This window comes from Thunnus maccoyii, chromosome 13 (genome assembly GCF_910596095.1).
Source record: "Thunnus maccoyii chromosome 13, fThuMac1.1, whole genome shotgun sequence".
NCBI classification, from domain to species: domain Eukaryota; kingdom Metazoa; phylum Chordata; class Actinopteri; order Scombriformes; family Scombridae; genus Thunnus; species Thunnus maccoyii.
Window position 1 is genome coordinate 29,900,509 of NC_056545.1, and position 14,855 is coordinate 29,915,363.

The following is a 14,855-nucleotide window of genomic DNA, read 5'->3' on the forward strand; positions in this document are numbered from 1 at the left end:
CTGCAGGTCATGTGACATCCTGGGACCCAGAAAAACATGCCCTGATACACACTTGTTACCATAGAAAAAGCTGTGAAACTGAGAAGGAAGATTCATTCAGGACTCATTCTTTCAGGACTGAAAAAGAATTTGATTCTGCATTCAGAATGTATGACTCAGACTCTAGTTTCAGTGTCAGCACTGGCCTTGTTCGTGTAAAGTTTGAGTGCAAAGAGAGGAGTCCTAGCAATCTATTATGCATGACATGTACAGTACAATGGTTGTACAGTTTAATGCCTTTTTACTGTCCTAATGGCCTGAATTCTAATCAGCATTCATGGGATGAACTGTTGCTGGATACAGTGCTCAAAGAAACAAAGGCTGCTTGCTTGAGGAACTTGTCACAACTTTTGATAAAAGAGGAGTTCTCTTCACACAAATGCTAGAGCTCTGTTATTATTCTACACCTACATTCTATTGACTAAAATAAAACTGTTTATAGCTTCCAGTGCAAGTTAAGATGAAGAAGGCAGTGAATGAGACTGTGTTAATCGGTTTAGCCTTCTCAGCAGTACTGCAACACATTGCCAACATGGGTTAGGACCGTGGGGAGCCTCTACATGTCTGATGCTTCACACATTTGCAGCAGTGGGGATCCCTTTGCTTCATATGTCCATTTGAGGGCATACATTTGAGAGAAAGTTTGACAACATCTTGCACCTCTTGAACTGAATATCAGTTCACCATGATATGTTAGAAGGCAAGAGTAATTCAATTCAATTATAAAATACCCTAAATGGACTACAGGATTATCCTCTTTAGTTTCGTCAAGTGTAATGATGTGGCTCTGTGTTTTTCTGATTAGGGCCCAAGCCTTTCTCTCCCATAAAGAGGAGAAGAAAAAGAGAAAGCATCGGTCCTTTCAATTCAATGCACACTGGTCTAATAAGCTTCAGGGCTCATTATAGAGTAGAGAGAGGCTTCTCCCTTTCTCGCAAAATGCAAGTAATGAGGCATTTGAAATATTCCACAACATTAGGATAACTGAAATTGGAGAGTAAGCCTTATAAGCTTTGCTTGTGTAACACATTTAAAAGTGCTCGTTCTTTCCTGAGGCTGGTGGGGATTTCACTTTCAATTTATCACCTACTGAGCTCGATCGCTATTTGGAATGAACTACACTGTTTTCATGTTCGTGTTTTGGCCATGCTCACATGATGAGCACATGCAGATATGTTAAACTAGCTTCCTTGGCTTTCATTCAAATAAAATCTTTGATGTTTAATATTCAACAACACTGTGTACTATTAATTATTTGCTCTGAGACATTTTTACATCTCATCCTGCAGTTTGTGCTACCCATAGGCCTAATTTTGGGATGTGTTAGCATCCTGATCAGTCCACCTGATTTTACTGAGATGTTTTCATTAGATGAAAGTGCACCAAAGCTGCTGTGATACACTGTGATACAATGATACACTGATCTGATGGGTAGTCAGTCTGTTTAGTGTTAAAAGTAAGCCCTGTTTGAGCTGATGGGGCCCATTGCTAAGGAGATTATCTCCTGTTTTTGAGGCGTGAAGCAGCTTAGCCATACACCCCTCTGGACAGGAAGCCAGTCCATTGCAGGGGCTCAACCCACATCTATCTTTTAAACAGCAACTGTCAAGCAGGGAAGCATTGGTTCCCTTTATTTTTATTTTTTTCAGTATGATTGAACACCCAGAATCCTAGTATGAGGACAGTCATCTGTTCAAATTTGGGCCAGGAACCAAATCTTTCTGTTGTGGGTTTGAAAAGGCAGTGTTCTGTACAGACTACATCTTCTGTTGGTACACTTTAATGGTATAATAATGAATATATTCTCTACAGATAGGTGACAGGTTTCCATATAAACCCAGGACCACAACCTTACCCTAACCTTAACCATGCGCTGCCAGTGCCAAACATAACCTTAAAGGGGACCTATTATGCTTTTGCTGAACAATGTTACAATGTCGGAGGTTCATATTAAATGTGGCCAAAGTGTCAAATAATGAGGTAAATGTATGTAGCAGTTCTACCTGTGGGCAAAAGCACAGGGATTACTTCTTTTTTTTAATCTACTTTCAGCCCGAGCCAACGTTGGCCCATGATGGATTTCTCTATGGTCAGCTGCTCCACGCACAATGCGCGATTTCACTGCTCTGCTCCGCTAACATTATGGCAGTTTTCCATTGCCGAGCCATGACTGGAGTTAAACTGGCGTGCTGTGAGTGTTTTTCCATTAAACAGCACTGCAAAGTAAAATAAGTAGTTTGGAAGTGTGCTGGTTGTCTGCAGCTCTTCATCAAACATCATCATCACTGTGGCTCTTTCTGCTTGTTCCTGCATTATTTCTAACTGATAGACTGAACAAAGAGCTCAAAATTTGTTGTGTTGACTGGTTTTTAGCGCTGATAACAAAGCTCTGCTAATTCGGTGAGGAATATGTTTCATTTCCTGTAAATTATTCACAATAAAAGTCTCCTGTTATTTAGTCATTTTAAAGCTTGTAATTTCAAGCAGTAAAGCAGGAAATGTTGGGTTTGCATCGTTGGTAACTTAACACAACTCTGATACGGCTGCCCCTTGGCAGGCTTCTGGAAAGCTGGCCAATCAGAAAAGAGTGGGCTCATTGGGAGGGGGGCCTTAAAGAGATAGGAGCTAAGACTGACTGTTAGAGACAGAGGCTGAACTGAGGGGCTGCATAAAGGGCCAGTATAAGAGAAATAAAGAGTTTTCTGAATTGTGAATCATGCAAAGCTGGACTCCCAAAATAAAAATATAGAGTTGGAAATGAGCTTAATAGGTCCCCTTTAAAAGGTTTAATAATGCTGTACTTACTACCAGTGGATACTGTACTCCAGGGTTGGATATTTTGAACATTTTACCCATATGTTCAATATTAACCTTCTTGCGACTTTCCAGATACAATAATTAATAACATTTTCTCATTATACCTGATAATTGTATTTGCTGTTGCAATGTAGTAGAGGATAAAAGCATTATAAAGGCAGAGGGATTATTGGACAGCTTGGCAAAGTGGAAGTAACAAGTAACAAAATAAGAATAGGAAGAAATATATATAAAACTGAAGAAAATCGACTCAAACCCTAGAAAGAAGCTTTGTGGTGGATAGTCACAAGTGAAACACAAGCTGTTACATGTCCATGTACACAGCTCTATTGATTAAAATAGAAGCGCGTCTGTTCTGTCAGAAGAGTGTGAGACAAATGACTGAAAAATGCGCCTGAAACACCTCCTCTGTAGACACATGGGTCTTTTCTGAAAGACATTGCACCTGCTAATGTGAGTTCATTGGCAACATGGACCCCATCCCTTTGCTAATTAGTCTGGTTATGTATAGTGTGAGCTGCAGCTGTAATATTTAAGACTGGAGCTGAAACACTTGCTCAATTAATGGATTAGGTAATAATTAATGTTGAACTCTTGAAATAAGTGATTAATCGTTAAAGTCATATTGTCAAACAAAAATGCCCAAACATTCTCTGGTTCCAGCTTCACAAAATATAAATATCTGCTTGTTTCTTAGACTTATATCATATTAAATGTTAAATGCCGTATTTGAGACAGAACAAATAATGACCCCTCACTTAAAGAGCAACTTGCAGGTCAGAGACCCCAGTGAATCAATGTGTAGGAAAAAGATGTAGCATCTAGATTTTCATAAAAAAAATTTTAAAAAAACTTACATATACACTACAGTGACTTCTGGAGTCATTTTTGAAAGATAATTTTATTTCCACATCTAAAAAAGCCAAACTGGAAATGATGTAACAAAAGGGAGAGCTGTCAAGTTGAAGTTGAAGAAATGAATAGATCTCAACACTAGTTTTGACATTGAAGAGGTTGTAAATGTTTATACATATATAACGGACTACAAACTAGGGATGCACAATATAATCTGCACGTCATCGGTATCAGCCGATAAAAGCTCTAAAATGAAATATCGACATCGGCCATTTCTTCTGATTATGAGAGGCCGATCTGTTGCCATCTCCTTCGCCGTCTGACTGTGCTTTCCTCCAAGGACTGTTTCACCCTGACGGTCCCGGTGCTTCCTCCGCAGGCTCCACTTCACTCAAGCTGCCTGTCAGGCCTACATGCAGAAGCGGGGCTAACGTTAGCTGGGAGGCTAACAGAGGCCAGCTGGCTGTGCTTCCCTCTGGCCGTGCTGCGCCTCTTAGCTAACGTTAGCCCCGGCTCTCCATGTGGATCCAACCAGAGCACCGAGCCCCAGTTTGTTATTCAGGTTAAAGTGGAAAGAAGCAGCAAGTCTTACGGGCAGCTTGAGTGAAGGAAGCACCGGGACTGTCAGGGAGAAACAGTCTGTCGAGGAGCTGCTAAGTTCGGCTGCACAGATAGGAAACACCTCAGCTGACAGAATGTACCAGTCTGTTTGGAAAAAAAAATCTTTTTGGTTCATAACGGCAGCTTCATATTTATCAAACAGATGCTGCATTACTGGCTAGGTCTACAGACATCAGCAGCTTATACAAATAAATCTATATTAATAAAAAATATAAGTGCATTCTAATATTCTCCAACTGCACTGAGTAAAATAAACCACATTATGTAATACACATGCAAACCTAGGCTTAATCCCACCACCCAAATTCAAAACACAAACTTGGAAGTTACCTTCACCATCAAACTGATCAATAAGTGTTTTAACACATAAAGTAACAGCATGTAACCACTAACCTATAAAACACTGGTACAAAATATACTATATCTAATTTTGACTAGAATCAGGTAGGACACATAAACATACATGTAAGTTTTTAAATGATGTATCTTGATGTATCTCAAACATATATGGTCAAATGAATAAATACTAATTTACCCTTAAAACAACTAGAAAGCACAGCATGGATACCACCAAAGCTGCACAATGCTTAATTAGTTACTTCAAAATGTTTCAGTCTGTGTCTGGCTCTACATCAAAATTCATAGAGATACACAATCATGAGACATGTTTTTTTATTTAATAAGCATGAGTAAATAGTGAAAATGTTCAAAAATACCCCATCACTCAATCATTCATGATCCAAAAATTTCCCCCAAATTTCATATAAATCTTTTACCAGGTTTCAATGAATAAACAACAAAACAATCAGTCATTGTAGAATTAATCTGACTTGTTATAATGTCAAACTGAAAACCACAACATCTGTGCCAGGTTTCACACTAAAGTCCTGTGTTAAACCGTCAAGGCTGTGCAGGTTACAGGCTGACTGCCTCATGTTTGCTGATCTGCTGGCGGGATCTGGAGAGGGACTCTGGTGCAGTGGAGGACAGGGTAGCGCTTCTCTCTCGTAGAGTCTTTGATGACCTGAAGTAGTCCTCCCTCAGAGACTCCGTCAGGGCTGATGCATATACTGGGGGAGATAAGAATATTTAGATCACATTCAGTGATATAATATTAAATACATTCACTGACCCAAATTATAAATTAGATTAAATGACTGACTAAAATTGCTAACTGGTTGATGATGGCTGGCGTCCACAGCTTCAGGTCCTCCACTCCCTCTTCTTCATGCCTGCATCCAAAGCCTCCCTGGACTGGTGTCAGAGCAGAAACAATATGTTGAAAATAAAATGTTAGACATAAAAAACAGCCAACTTAAACTAAACTACAAACATCAGGATGAAATTTTTACCAACATGCCAGGCATTAAAGAAATATGCTAGTTCCTTCCATGTTGGTTATCAAAGGAACTGAAGGTGTTTACATGATGTTGAGACATCATCAGATGCTGCTGAGCAATCAGCTGGCACACCTGCTATTTATTAGCTGTTTCCTGACACCTCTACCTGCTCCTGAAGATGGTTTCAGAGTTACAAAGAGAGCTTGAAACTGCAAATATGAGTCTTTTTTGAGAGTAACTCTTATTTTACATTAACAGTGCAATGTCATATATACACTATTCTGCTGGAGAATATGGTGAAGATCAATCATTAATCATTGTGTGATATAGAACAAATGCAGCTAACATAAGAGGACCTCAGAGACACCACCACTCATTACTGTAGCATCTCTCATAACCGTATATCACAGCTACATAACACCACCTGAGAATAAAAATTACAGCTGAGCAAAGGAAAAGTCACCAAACTAATGATAACAGTGTTAGCTAACTAACATTAGCATTATCCCTCATCAGCTGGTGGTTTTACAGTTTAGTTACACTGCCTAACAACAGTAATCACACATCAGACCTTACTTTTCAGTTCAAGCCAGCATGCTGACTGATTTGGAAGGTAAAAACCTTAGAAACAAGGACTTACCAGAGCAGTTCATGTCTTTGTGAAACTGAATCTCCGAAATCTCTCCAGTCAACTCAGAGCTGCTGCTGAAGGCAGAGCTGATGAAGCTTCAACATCCCATCCTGAACTTCGTCATATCGCAAATAACATAACCCTCCCGTCTCAAATGAGCCCACACACAACCATGTCCTTCCATTACAGAGGTAGCAGTGAAGTCCATCTCTTCACCTGCACGAAAACTAGCTGCTGCTTCTCCTGCTAAGAAAGTGAACTATAGGTCCTGACAGGCTGGAATCTGTATAGCCTGCACAAACACAATTATTCACGATGATGAAAAATGATAAAATGCAAAACAATGTGAAGAAAAAATACAAATTCACTAAATGACGACTGCTCAGACTCATTAGTACCTGTTACCGTACAGTGTACTGCAGCTGGGATGGGGAGTGTGACTCCCTTATGTGAAGTAATATGACACGTTGATGAAAAAAAAGCTGCTAAAAATGGTCACTTAATTTCTGCCTTTATGTCTTGTTAAACTAATAAAATCATACATTAACCTTTCAAAGGCACATGACACATAAACCAGTAAATCTGTACTGTAAATCCAGTAAAAAACAATTCAACCTGCAAGTTGCTCTTTAATGTCACACCAACCCTACCAAGAACACAGCAACTGCCAGTGCACATGCTTGAGACAATTGAGACACATTTTGTTGATGTGAAAACTAGGATATACAGTAATCATTGATTCCAAATTGGCAAAACCGCCTAATTGTCATGTCTGTGCTGACATAGATCAAAGAAGAGTCTCTGGCTCTGTCTTCCACCCGGAGCTACCATCTCCGCTAGGATGACATTTTGTGATTTTGTCTTTTTCTATGTAAGTGAGTCTAAGAAAGAAGAACACTACTTGTATTTATTTAACCTTATCAGCTGAATAATAAACCTTTTGCTGAATGTGGAAATAAGTGGTTGCCCTTTCCTACTACGCAACATACACTTAAGACAGAGAGTTTTCCTGCAGGTGGCAGGCCCACGCTGGTCCAAACAGAGTCTTTATGCAATTTTCCCGAGGCAAAAGTACTTTTTGTGCATCTATGCCTGTTTGTTAATTTCTGGGCATTAAAGGAGCACACTTGCGCCAACATGGGAGGAGAGGCTGCAGCTGAGGTTGTGTTTATTAGGCAGCGCAGTGCAATTTTGGTGCTCATTTTGGCACCAAATTGCATTTGTTATAAAACCAGCTCAGCTCACCTCTTATCGCACATGCAGACGCAGGGCAATTTTCGTGGCTTCACCTAAATATATCCAAAATCACAAAACACCTTTCATGCATGTTAAGTTTAGCCCCTCTCACTTTGCAACATGTTTTTTTCATTTACTGCAGATTGAAATGAGAATCAAAATACAATTTTATTTTTAAAGAGGATTCTTACCAATAATATCCAATAATATCATCCACATGAGCGTAATCCGGTGACCCGGAGCTCAGAAATACGTTTCATTGGATTCCATTTCCCACAACAACTTGTGAATATTGGATCTTTTCCATGTTTATCAAACAGCTGTAGTCATCACACAGCGACAAGAATAATTCATGTGTTTCATCTACAGTTTCTGACTTTAGAGAGAGACTGTGCATCATTTTATACACAACTGAATGACCCCCACCGAGCGTGTAGGAGAATCCACGGTGGCTGCGAAACTCGTGAAAAATGTGAAAGGCCCTCTCTAGATTCAGTGTTTGGTTTGTCTGTTCAGGGCTACTGTAGAAACATGGCAGTGCAACATGGTGGGCTCCGTGGAAGAGGACCTGCTCCCTATCATTTAATTTTCAGGTGATTATACACTAATTAAAACATACTCATGGTTATATTCCATTTCTGCCAAGTCCGTTCCATGAGATGCCACTAAATTCTACACACTGCACCTTTAAATCATCTAGCGTGGCAACAGGATCAGTCAGGAGGATGAGAAGGAACTTTCTAAACATTAGTGTTGTGCGTACAGTCTCTTCAATTCAATCTCAAAAGACACATTCAACAGAAAGTTCTGTTAGATTAAAACCCTAAAAAGTAGTAAGGTATGTGTGGATTCAGAGCGAAGTCAGTGCCATGGAACAGATCATCAGATCAAACCAAACATGATGGAACTTTTTCCACCCTGCTGTGAAATCAGTGATACGCATATTGCAGCATGGAGCAGAAGCAAAGATGGTGTGCTCGGGATTCAAGGGTAAGATACAGTGTAAGATTTTACCCTAGTAGACCTATTTAAAACCAAATGTAATACCTTTGGAGTCTTGAACAAATACTGTAGCAGGGTGTCTGTAGTCTTAGGGAAACACAGTTTTAAACTCAAGATAGTGGAGACTCTGTGTGCTTGTTTTTTACCATTTCTAGTTGTTGAAACTTACTGTCTGCATTAAACACATTAAAACCGGAAGATTTTTCAAAACAATTCACAAAAAATTGCAAAGCTTTTTACAATTAGGGAGCGTTATAATTTTGTATCTCTATACACAAGTTGCACCACAGGCAAAGTGGTGAAATTCACCTCAGATATCCTTCCTTTTCATCAAGAGACTGTATTTATGTGGCCTGCATTCTCACAGCATCGGTGCTCTGAGACTGAATAGAGTTGTGACCTGAAGCTGGGAGCCACATTAGACACATCATTTAATGGCTCAATTTAGCCTGTAGCCATTGAGAAAAATGCTTTTTGAAGCCAGAATCTGACACTTTATTTTACGAGTTTAATATGAAGGCCCTGGCATTTGTAATTCTTATTTTTGGGTTATTTGGCATGTTGATCCATTGTAGAAATTGCACTTGTTACAAATCTTTGGTTGTACTCATTGGACTGTAAGCCTCTCTTGATAAGAGCTCTGAATATTAAAGTAATATCAGATGATATATCCCTCTCCCATATTGATTTATGCCATTTTTGGGCCCTCAGTTGTACTTAACATGCCAAGAATAGAGATTCTATTACAGTCTGAAAAGTGTACATTTGTAATTTTTGAGTCTTGGATTACATAGAAGATCATTTGCATGACCTTTATGAGACGTAACAAGAGCAAACAACTCCTCATTGAATCCAAACTCATCCCTTGTAGGGAAATAAAGCTGATACTGGAAATACACTGATGTTCTTTGAAAGTCTTATTGTGTTGGATGGAGGTAGTTTGTTGGTCTTCCTTCTTCTGTGACCTGTCAGTGACATTGTCTACATGGGAGATTATGAGTTGATTACTCTGGTGACCTTTTTTTGTTTCTTGGCCCAGACGAACAGGAAGTGAACAAAGTAAGGGCATCACCTAACACTGTGATAGTATCAAACAGAACAAGGGAATTGTTTCCTTTTGTCTTTATAATTTCTTCTGTTCTTGTTGACATGCTACCTGACAAGTTCTGAACAGTGTGGAGCAGGATATGTAACCCCTTTTTTTTTTTCCCAAGTAGCCTACAGTACGCATCTGGTAATTAGTGAGGCAAGAAATGTGTTTTGTTAGTTTGAATTTCTTTAACAGTGTGTGGTTTCAGCATTATCATATTTGAACAGTGTTTGCACCTTATGGTATATTGCAGTGCTAAAAATGTTCTTACATTCCTTGGCAATTATATATCTACGCGGTGTTATAATTATACCTGCTGTACTGAATTCCATGAAGTAGAGGTCATTAGCAGTCCTGCTGGCACATTGTGCAATCAAGGCACACGGGTCAGATTCAGAATACATTTTTTGGACTGAAATTTGGCTCCCAAAAATAAACGACCATTGGCACATACTTCACTTTGTAGCACAGACTAAATAATGAGCTAACTTATATAAAATATTGTACACAACAGTCAACTCAATAATCCATATGGTCTGTTAATGCAAATTTCAAGGTTATGGTTAAAATACAGGATACAGATTTAAACAGCTCAATAGTTTTTGTTTCATTTTTGTTGCAGCAACATGCCTCTACCTGCTTGGGAATAAAGAGAATGCATTTAAAATGTTCAGCAAGATAGTCTCTTGGTGAACTGCAGGATGCATTACATTTTAATTTTGCAAAAACCTAAAAATCTGTTGTGTGAAAACATGACGGCAGGCATGAAAAGATAGCAGACAAGGATGTGGAGTGGAAGAGACTGTGGACATGGAAAGTGGGAGAAAAAAAAACCCTGTGAAGGTCTATGAGAAATTGCAAGAACATGTTTTCTCAATAGCTGTTACTTTGCCTCTTTTCATTTCTAAAGAGCACATTCATGTCACGCTGTCATTTAATTTGTTGGCTCACTGGATATGTTGTGAATATAAGCCATGCTGCGTGGGATTTAAATGATGCACTCTTCTCCAAATGAAATCAACTTGATATTACTTTCAACAGTCACCAGTTACATGTCATGATTAGAGATGGAATTTTAAAGTATGACAAAACACACAATTTTATCAGTGCATCCAGAAACACACTGAGCAATACATTTCCCAGATAGTCCCAGCTGTAAAGCACCTTTTGCACTTGTTAAATGGACCCATGTTAAAGCAAAGCTTTCTGCTTTTCAAATATCAAGAAAACATCAGCTTTTGTGTCATATTAAAGCACTTTTGATTTATCATTTGACTACAACATGACAGCAATAAAATGACTTTGGAACTTCCAACCATTAATGTCTCTCCTGATGGATTATTTTACATAAACAGACAAAAATGAAGCAAACGGTTTTGTAGTGTTAAGTGCCCTGTCAGATACTGCTCCAAACCAATTTATTACTGATGAGTTCATGTTTGGCATATGTTGTCATGCAGTATGTCATATAAATAATACACTAAATACTGTTTGTATGACCACAATGTCTGAAGTAAAACACAAACTTCATTGCTTCTTTAGAACTCTAAAATGAAGAATGTCTCAAAATCTAGATGGATTTAGTATTTTCTGTTCCACTTCAAAACATTAGCTTGGTAAGAGGGTCTGTAAATTCTAATTATAATAAGTTTATTAAGAAAAAACAGCGTATCTTTTATTTTGTGGCCCTGCATTATCTTCAACAGATGTTTTTGTGTAGAAGTTTTTTGCATGACAGTACGGCCATGAGCAGTAATTCTGACATTCGAACATCTTTCCCTGAGCTGTTTTCTTTTTTATTTTCAAAAGGATATGACCCCCTGGGCTCTGTTTTTGTGAATCAGTGGTGCACAGCACCTAGAGCAGTCACATAGCACTGTGAGACAGGGTGTGACGTCTTACTTTTAGTATAAAACATGCAACCTAACTGCTGCACAGTTGGGGATGAGTGAAATTAGGAGGAAAACTTCATCAATAGGTGTGCTCAGTCATTAATAATGAAATCACCTCTTCCTTCCTTTTGAAACAGTGTGATCTCTGTGAAACAGCAACCCTGTCTCCTAGATATTACATTTACCTTATATACCACTAAATTATATACCACTCTATACCATACTAAATTATACACACGTATTATATACCACTAAAATAAACCAATACATCCTGAAGGATATGTAATGCCCTGAATTATGTTTTCTAGCAACATGATGAGAAAATGTTATTGTATCTTGCAGGTCACAAAAATATTGATAATAAAATGTATCAGTGAAAAATATCTGCCCTAGCATTACAGTGTGTGCTTGTATTAACTCAAGTATTTTTAACTGCATAATTACTTTTTCCACAGTTATGTTTAGATACTGGCAGCACTTGATTAAGGCTAGGGAAAAATCATGGTCTTGGTTTAATATAAAAAAAAAAGTCTGCGGTGACTTTGACGAAGTGCTTTTGTTGCCTAAACCTAACCACACAGAGGACTCAGGATGTGAACTCCGGTCTCTGGTCTTTAAGTCCTGCTTTTTAAACGCATGCCATCCATCCCAACCATCTCCCTACAACTTGTTTGCAGTACAAAAATATATTGCTTCTTTGATTTAAAAAAAATGTTGCCAGTGAACATAATTCAGCCAGCGATCACATTTGTTGGCACATAGTTGGGAAAACAATTAAGTATATAAACATATTTTATAGGAGACAGGGTTTTCTAGTGTGCTGGAGAATAAAATCCAGAGCTGATACACACAAAAAAAAACAACCAAAAGCAAACTAATATCTAAAGAGAACAGAATTAGTGAAAATGGAACCATAGATGAATTAAGCTAAGAATACGTTGCCATGTTGTTCTGCCCTGCACTTAGCATTGAGTGATGATTTGATTAAACCATTAATCAAGAATGTGTGACAGAAATTATTGATGTGTAAAAAGTTATGATTTTTTTTTTTTCTCAAATTAATGATGGCTGCTGTCATTTTACAGAGAAATAGGAGAAGACCAGGGAAATCTAGTGTGTCCATTCTTCATCTTAAATTCACTGGTTTGACCTTTCTGAGTTGTGTTGCTTCAGTTTGTTCTGAAGTGCATTGTAATATTTCTTTGAAAGGTGTTATATAAACAAAGTTTATGATTATTATTGTTTCCTGGTATGAAACCAAACTAAAACCATCATCGAAATGTTGTACAAAATATTACACTTTATAAGACACACATAATCCCAATGAATATCTGTGTAGGCTAGAGATGGAACAGGTTAGTCTACGTGAGAGCTTCTGACACTATGGAGCATTTACCGTCACATTTTGAAAATATTAATTAGCAAACTTCTGATAAGTTAATCGCAGCTCATTTATTCATTCATTTGAAATGGAATTTAGTCAGTCATAATTTTTGCTAAATGGTAGATTTTCATGTTCAGTTTCCTCCTCTGTAGACTGCTTTCAGCTTACCGATTCAGCTGACACACACAAAGACTGGCTACAGAAACATTTTCAAAAGCTTTCAGACACTTTAGCATGTGGGCTGGGTTGGTATGAATGCTCTATGGAGGAAGATAGAGAAAGGTAGAATATGCTGGAAGACTTTCCTACCATGATGTTGTCAGCTCTCAAACTCTGCGTCTGAATGGATGCATGTTGTTTCTCGAAATAAAATGTATAGCCTTTTTATGCTCAATTAAATATCAGCTAAGGGTTGTGTAGGAGAAAAGAAAGATAGATTTACACATATATACTTGCAGGTTGCACATGCAAAAGCCAGAAAATAATGAAAAAGGTACAAGAGGCCAGCGCTGCAAACAATCGCTAGTCAGCTCATCAATGCTATGAACACACGTCTCAAAGTCTGGACTTGTGAATACAAAGAATTAAAGACCCAACTATCTCAGCTAACATGTGCGGAGCTTTTCTCATGCTGATCACAAGGTAATATATTTACGCAGCACATTGTACTCTGCCATTTGGTTTCACTTCAGTGCTGCTGTCATTACTTTGAACTGGATCCTGGAACATAAGATGCAATGGGTCCCATATGAAGAGCTGCCTTTGAACTGAGAAAGCTTGGCAGTTTGAAGGCAGGTGTCACCGCTTGTGCCTTCTACCAGCCAGTGGGAAAACTAACCTAGTTTATTTCCACCTCACTAAAGCATGAGCAGCCACCCCGAAGTGTTTTATCACACTTCCCAGGCTGGAATGTTTGAATCTCTTTCTTGTTCCTGCTCTTGGAGTTGGGTGTGCCTCTGAATTAACAATAACCACTGACAAGAACACTGAATGTAACCAAGATATCTGTCATGGATGTCTATTGTTCAGAGATGAGATGGCAGATTGGAAACCTCGCTGACAGTGATTCCTTTGATGTTTCAGTTGCATAGTAATTTGTTATGAAAGAAGAGTTAGCATCTATTATAGATTTGGTGAATGTTGGCACAGGAGCAGAGGCTTTGATGTTGATGATGTCAAAGGTTCAGGCTCTCCCCAAAAATGAAGCTTCTTTTCTTTTCTTCACATTCTTTTCATTCATATCTAATGAGCGTTTTTGGTTTAATTGAACAGTTTTTGTTTTGTTTTTTTTGTGGCATTTTCAATATTTCATAAAAGCAAAAGCCACAATGATACTGTGCTTCAGAGTGAACACTGCTCTGCCGAATACTGTTAAAGTTGTTACAAAATCAGCCTAGAGTCTATCTGTTTAGATGCATGTAGAATAAGTAGGAAAATGGCTGAGTATGGGAATTTGTTACCTTGCAAATCCCCAATCTGAGGGAACAGAAGCTTGCATACTGAATATTTCAAGCTCCCAAAAACGTAACAATGCAACGTTCAAGGTCTTCAACACACGAACAAAAAGCAACATATACAATAAATTACTCCACCTATAATTAGTAGATCACTTGATACAAAGTAACACCCGTCTGTCCATTTATACAATTTAACATGTACCTAAAATAATGTACATAGCCTGTGCAGGTTACATGTAAAACACATTTTTTCTACCCACTGAAATTTTGACAGCATATTTCATGGCTCTTTTTGCAATATGCCCTTTCCAAACTGTTTTTATCTGTCATGGTTCCCCCAGTTATTTTTATTTTGTTTTTTTACATATAATGGTCTCATTCCAGATTTTGGCTGCTGTTTCCCTCTGGTACCCTTCTGTCTCACCTGCACATACACCCACAGAATGGTGTTCATCCCTCCAGAGGAGTTCCAGAGACTTGTAGAATCAATG

At 38.4% G+C, this 14,855-nt stretch overlaps 1 protein-coding gene and 1 long non-coding RNA gene across 11 annotated transcripts in view; one reads left to right on the forward strand and one right to left on the reverse strand.

The window, feature by feature from the left end:
* opcml (opioid binding protein/cell adhesion molecule-like) overlaps positions 1-14,855 on the forward strand; it is a 204,026-nt gene that overhangs the window by 118,668 nt on the left and 70,503 nt on the right. The window lies entirely within an intron of this gene.
* The window catches only part of LOC121910329, a 109,245-nt gene that overhangs the window by 7,244 nt on the left and 87,146 nt on the right, over positions 1-14,855 (reverse strand). For 7 of the 9 annotated variants that reach the window (XR_006099657.1, XR_006099656.1, XR_006099658.1 and 4 more), the window contains 2 exons: positions 5,508-5,586; positions 4,231-5,402 (listed from right to left, as the gene is read on the reverse strand). The exons of 1 other annotated variant lie outside the window; for it this stretch is intronic. This is a non-coding gene — a long non-coding RNA (uncharacterized LOC121910329). Of the gene's footprint in view, positions 1-4,230; positions 5,403-5,494; positions 5,587-14,855 lie in introns of those variants that run through there. One more of the 9 variants, XR_006099650.1, reaches the window with a different exon arrangement.